We start from the raw sequence: 6,835 nt of genomic DNA, 5'->3' as shown, positions 1-6,835 counted from the left end.
TGAAACTGAGTGAGATGTTTCTCACTCCCTTGTTGTTTTTGTATATGTTTTAAATTATGTTGCAGATGATCAGCATCATGAGGATGTTGGTGATGAGGCTTAAAGGCTTCAATTGGGCATGCTCTGATAGGATGTGACATCGGGGCATAGTTATTTTTAGTTTAATATGTTATTGTTTTAATAACTTTAGTTTCTCTTCTTTGTAATTTCTAACGAAGAGATAACGTAGATAAAGTTTATAATTCAAGGAAAATGTATGTTAAGAATTGTAATTTGAACGTTCTTGATAAAAGACCAGAATGAATATCCTTGTTATATTTTATTACATGATTTGGAAAATATAAATTGATTCCTAACTAGGAGGCACTGCCACCTTTACTGGAGTTAATTTATATTTCCTTTATTATTATTTGTATATATATGATTTCTTGTTTTACACTAAATTGTATTGAAAATCTTAACTTCTTTTCTTTTATAATTTTTACACTGGAGTTATGATTTATGAGTTACGAATGTGAATCTTCTACCTTGTTATATTTGAAATATTTGTCAACTATGAAAGATTTTATTTACCCAAAAAGAAGAAAAGGAATATTTTATTGTTACATTTGTTGTATATTAATAATGGGGTAGAGGGTGTCACATTTAGTGGTATCAGAGCAGGTCGATCTAATCGGCCGTGACTTATCGAGATTCTGTTGTGTACTCTGACATTGTTTTGTTTGTTGTATATTTTGGTGATGCTTTGCTTTGATGATGTTTTGCTTTGATAATGATGATGATGATGTTCTCCTTGTAAAGTTTGATATTGTTAAGTTATTTTTTTATTTTTTTTTTAATTAGAGGAATGATAGTTATGATAGTGTCAGCTAATACCATTATGACCTTTCTTCTTCATTCTTATGATTGCTTAAGTGTTTGATACTTACGTAAGAAGTGGTGGTTGAGTAATATCGCTTGTGTTGCAAGCATATGTGCGAGTAGTGGTAGACGAAATATGTTGTTAATATTGTGGGAACTATTGAGGCCTTAGATTTGGGTAAGACATTGATTTATTTTAAAGTGTATTAAGAATTTATGATTGGTGAAATTTTTGAAAGCTATAGTTGTAGCAATTGAATCCAAAGATGAGGTATGTTGAGAATTGGAGTTTTGGTATTCTTAAGGAGAGATTGAAGTGTTGATGATTTTTTTAGAGTTTGATGGTTGCATGAAAATTTTATTTTCTAAGCCTTTTGTACTAAATAGGTGAGTTATTTGGTTTAGATTTGTAGTGGGAAACTTTGATATGAATTTCAGGTGGAAAGGAGTAAGTTTGGAAGGATTGAGGTATTTTTGTGGTTTTAGATGTTGATACACTATTGTTGTCTGGTGTAGGAGATGTTTTGTTGTGACAGTACAAGTGCTATACTGACAAAATTAGAATTTTTGTTAGTCTTCAGGAAAGTGGTAGCCTTGGATGTTATCTTTCTAATGGAATTGGAATCAGGTAAAACGGAGGTCTAGAACTCCAGTATAGCTGCTTTGGTAATTAGAGGTATAGTTGTAAGCACTGAATATATTTGTTGTGATTTTTGAAGTTTTCTTTAGCTAAGAAGATGATTTGTTTTTTTTAAAATCTCATGTCTCACTAAGAGTTGTAGCCTATTCACTTAGTGATAGGTTGATATCACGTGGATGAGTAGAACTCTTTATGTGTTGTTTTCTTTGATAGTTGTTAAAAAATAGAAGTTAGTCTGTATAATAATGTTTTCGGGTTAGTAGGCAATGCAAGGATAAGAATTGACATGTTTTGAGGTGTTTTCGTGTAGATTGAGAGGTTGTTTAAGGTTATATGATGCTATGTGGTAAAGGTTGTTCATATACATGCTTATGGATGATATATATGAAGGTTTAAAGTAGGCATTCTAATATGACTTGATGTGCATGTATGTCGATATGTGAATAGAAGACTTTAGGGATCAAATGGTGAATGTTGTATGGTTAGTGATATTGATCTTAGGATGTGATATGATCATATTGTAGTTGAAGGTGAAGATATATCCAAGACGGTTGTATGTTAAGTTTTCTAGTCCCTGTAAATTTCAGTTAAGGTGAACATGAATCTGTCTTAGGTAGAAGTTATGTTTAAGCAGAGAGATATCTAAGCAAGTTAGCGAGAATAAAAGTTTTATGAGGCTTACTATTGGAGATTTATTGAAAGAATTTCTAGGATAACATTGTCCTTGACTACATTCACTATGAGGGGTATTGTCTTTATGTGAGATAGTAAGTATAAGAGTAGTTCTAACTCTTATGGCAAAATTGACTAGTGATAATATTACCTGACTCTAGTAAGTCTTATGTGGGATATAGTGATGACTTTGAAGACAGGTTTGGGTGGATTATTGATGCAAAGGTAGTAACTTATGTTTTTAAGCATCTAGGAAATGGAAAATTCATGAGAGAAATTACCTTGAATTAGAAGTTGTAATAGTTACGCTTGAGATTTTAGAAACATTATTGAGATATTTAGTGATTATAAGGATCTTAAATATCTGTTTGATCCGAAGGAATTGAATATGAGATAGAAGAGATAGTTAGAAATTGTAAGGATTAAGATTTTAATCTTAGTTGTTATCTGGGTAAACCTATAACAGTCGATGCTTTGAATAGGAAATATCTATATTTATCTTTCTTTATGGTCAAAGAGATATATCTTTTGGCTCAAGTTAGGAATTTAAGTTTGATTTGTGAAATTACTCCTAGTAGTAAGGGACTATGTATGACTTGATTAACGAATGGATTATTCAAAGGATATTGAATAAGTATATTAGTCGATTCATTTTGGTGGCCAGGTATGAGATTATAGGACAAGGTAGTGAATAAGAGTTTTCTTGGAGTATAAATAAAGTGGTAAGACTTGAAGACCGAGTATGAGTACATAGTGAACTTACAATTAGGTGCCTAATCATTGGAGAAGATTATACAAGTTAAACTAATATGGTGACAAATGTCCTGAGTAGGATGAACATTTATCTATCATTTTGATGATATAAGTGTTGAGTTTAATTGAGTAGATTAGAAACTTAAGCATGATGTGTGAGCTCACCCTTAGGAACATTGAATTGAATATGTTGAAAGGATTAATAATGAGATTAGAAGACTCAGGAGTTAGATTCTTTCTTAGTGACCCAAGTGAAAAAGATTGGTAGGAATATAAATAGCCTTTTACAAGTGGAAGTTGATGGTGTTTCGGGATACAAGGATATAATCTATGTGCCTAGTAAACCCAAAATTAAGGAAGATGATCTTAGAGAAAGAACATAAGAATATTTTTAGAATTTATTTAAGAGTTACTGAAATGTATCAGAGTGGCGCAGCGGAAACATGATGGTCTAAAGAGAAGTAGAGAAGTTGAATCAAGGTGTAGAAAGTAAGTTTAAATTTGGAGTGGATGAAGTGTTGAGATTTAAGGATGGGTTGTATATTCCAAATGTGCTAGAACTTAAGAGAGCAATCTTGGAAGAAGGTCATAAGAGCAGTCTTAGTATTCATCTAGGAGTTACTAAGATGTATCAATATCTTAAGAAGATGTTTTGGTGGCCTAAGATGACGGAGGAAGTGGAGGAATTTGTGTATGCTTGCTTAGTATGTTAGAAAGCTAAGGTCGAACACCAAAAACTTTCAGATTTAATACAACCTTTAGACGTTCTAATTTGAAAATAAGATTCTGTATCTATGGATTTAGTTGTAGTTATGTATGATATTCTTAAGAAATTTGATCTTATTTGGATTAATGGATAGGCTTACCAGGTCTGCTCACCTTGAACTTATTAACATTAGACATTTCTTGGAGAGATTGATAGAGTTGTACATCAATAAGGAAATTTTGAAGAAAGTGCTACATGGGAGTTAGAAAGCAAGATGCGAGAAACTTATCTATTTTTGTTTTCAGGTAAATTTCGGGGACGAAATTTCTAAAAGGAGGGGAGAATTGTAACACCCCAATTCCTTAAAAGGATATTTTTATTAATAATGGCATTTTCGTAATTATTGATGGCATTTTCGTAATTTTAATAAAGGGATAAGGGTATTTCTGGGTTTCGGAACGGGCCGTTCCAAATGCAGAACGGGCCGTTCCAAAAGAAGGAATATGCTTGTTTTTAAAGACCCAGAACGGGCCTGGAACGGGCCGTTCTGGTATGGAGAACGGGCCGTTCTGGAAGCAGTACGGGGCGTTCTGCTGAGATTGAGAACGGGCCGTTCTGGTTTCAGAACGGGCCGTTCTGCTTTTTGGGAACGGGCGTTCCGATTTTGGAACGGGCCGTTCCAGTTGAAAAATTTGCCCATGTTTGAAGGATCCGGAACGGGCCGTTCCGAAATCAGTACGGGCCGTTCCGGGTGCGTCAGATTGCCTATAAATAGGGCCAAGGGGGTGAAAAATTTATATTGAGCAAGAAGTGGTAATCTTAGAGAGAGAAAGAGGAGAGAGAGAGAGAGAGAGAGAGAGAGAAAGAAAGAAAGAAAGAGAGGGAAGAAAAAGGGGATCCAGAGGAGGAGACCCTGCCCAAGTTCCAACTCCGCCTATCCAGGTAAGGGGGGGAGTGAGAACCTCGCTCAGGGGTGTGGGGATAATTGTTGGATAGTTGTTTGTCGGATTGGCCCCCAATCCCTTGCCGTTGTTTTGTCTGATTTTCTATTTACTCTACTTTGTTCTTTGTTGAAGATGCCGTTGTTCTGTTTGATTTTCTATTTACTTTACTTTGTTCTTTGTTGAAGGTGCCGTTGTTCTGTTTGATTTTCTATTTACTCTACTTTGTTTTTGTTGAAGGTGCCGTTGTTCTGTCCGATTTTCTATTTATTCTACTTTGTTCTTTGTTGAAAGTAATAAATGAATATGAAATTAATGTTAATAATAAATGAGGTTTAATATGAACAAGAATGCTCTTTGGATCTCTGTGAATTCCTGTGCGGACCTTATGAGGAGTATTGATGACATGACCATGTGAAATATGGACAAATGACATGAGACCTAAGAATGGACTATTGAGACAAACTATGATTATGTTACTATGACAAATAATGATATGATGTACTAAATGAAATTATGTAATAAGTTAAATGTTGAGTTAATGAGATTATAAATGTATGACATGCATCATATGCATATATTACTCCAGGTGTGCCGCTGAGGCCGCATACCCACGACTAACAAGGTGTACTTTATGGTCACCCACGATGTAACATGCTAACAAGGTGTACCTTATGGTCACCCACGACTAACAAGGTGTACCTTAGGGTCACCCACGATGTAACATGCTAACAAGGTGTACCTTAGGGTCACCAGTGATGTAACCAGGTGTACCTTAGGGTCACCAACGATGAATTGTGAATCTTCCGTATGGCGCCACATGCATGCATTTATGAGTTGAGTCCATGACATCATAAGCATGATAAATGAGTATATATATGTGATATTGACTATTTATGTATTGTTTACATGTGACTTATATATGTTGTGTGTGTGTGCTATCTAGCAGTTATTTCTGCATCTGAAACTGAGTGAGATGTTTCTCACTCCCTTGTTGTTTTTGTATATGTTTTAAATTATGTTGCAGATGATCAGCATCATGAGGATGTTGGTGATGAGGCTTAAAGGCTTCAATTGGGCATGCTCTGATAGGATGTGACATCGGGGCATAGTTATTTTTAGTTTAATATGTTATTGTTTTAATAACTTTAGTTTCTCTTCTTTGTAATTTCTAACGAAGAGATAACGTAGATAAAGTTTATAATTCAAGGAAAATGTATGTTAAGAATTGTAATTTGAACGTTCTTGATAAAAGACCAGAATGAATATCCTTGTTATATTTTATTACATGATTTGGAAAATATAAATTGATTCCTAACTAGGAGGCATTGCCACCTTTACTGGAGTTAATTTATATTTCCTTTATTATTATTTGTATATATATGATTTCTTGTTTTACACTAAATTGTATTGAAAATCTTAACTTCTTTTCTTTTATAATTTTTACACTGGAGTTATGATTTATGAGTTACGAATGTGAATCTTCTACCTTGTTATATTTGAAATATTTGTCAACTATGAAAGATTTTATTTACCCAAAAAGAAGAAAAGGAATATTTTATTGTTACATTTGTTGTATATTAATAATGGGGTAGAGGGTGTCACAAAAACAATTAGTAACTCTTAAATTTTACCTTCCAAGTTTTATTTCTAGTTATTTTAGAAAGAAGAGTTTTGAAGTTTTATGTGAATCCTTTTACCAACGTTAAAAAATTTTATTCTTTAGTTTATTTACATGATTAATATTTATATATGTGTTGGGGTAGTAAGGGTGTCACACATGACACAATCTGCATAATGATACTTGACGATGTGAAAATTTATCAAAGGGACATTCGACCTCCATACTTGTGAGTCCTCAAAACAGTAAGGAGGTAATGTAGGTAATAACTCCAAATATGACTTCCATACAAACTGCAAAACAAAATAACAAATAATTAGTAAGCAATTATGATTTATAAATATAAATAACTTTTTATCAAATTAATTATGTATCATACTAAAAATAAACACTTACATCCCTTCTTTTTATACGATCGAGATATTTTCTATACTTCACAATTTTATCTTTTTTTCTCTCTAGACTACTAGAAAAATTAAAATTTGTGACGGATAAAATGTCGTCACTAATAGTGACGATTTTTGTGACGAAAATTTTATTTTTGTGACGGACTACTTATTTTTAGAGTTTGTGACGGATTTTGTGACGGAAAAATTTTCGTCTCTAGCAATTCCGTCACAAACGGGGTCACTATTATAAAA

General features: G+C 33.2%; 1 long non-coding RNA gene across 1 annotated transcript; it reads left to right on the top strand.

The window, feature by feature from the left end:
• The first annotated feature begins 869 nt into the window (after nt 1–869).
• On the top strand, nt 870–5,855 carry LOC145958989 (uncharacterized). The gene is made up of 2 exons (XR_014434583.1): nt 870–4,574; nt 5,601–5,855. It is a non-coding gene; the product is annotated as an uncharacterized LOC145958989 (long non-coding RNA).
• The last annotated feature ends 980 nt before the right edge of the window (nt 5,856–6,835 follow it).

Source organism: Cajanus cajan, chromosome 1 (genome assembly GCF_000230855.2).
Source record: "Cajanus cajan strain Asha chromosome 1, NIPB_CcT2T_4, whole genome shotgun sequence".
Lineage (NCBI taxonomy): Eukaryota > Viridiplantae > Streptophyta > Magnoliopsida > Fabales > Fabaceae > Cajanus > Cajanus cajan.
Note: the sequence above shows the minus strand (reverse complement) of the source record. Positions and strands in the feature narration are given on the sequence as shown.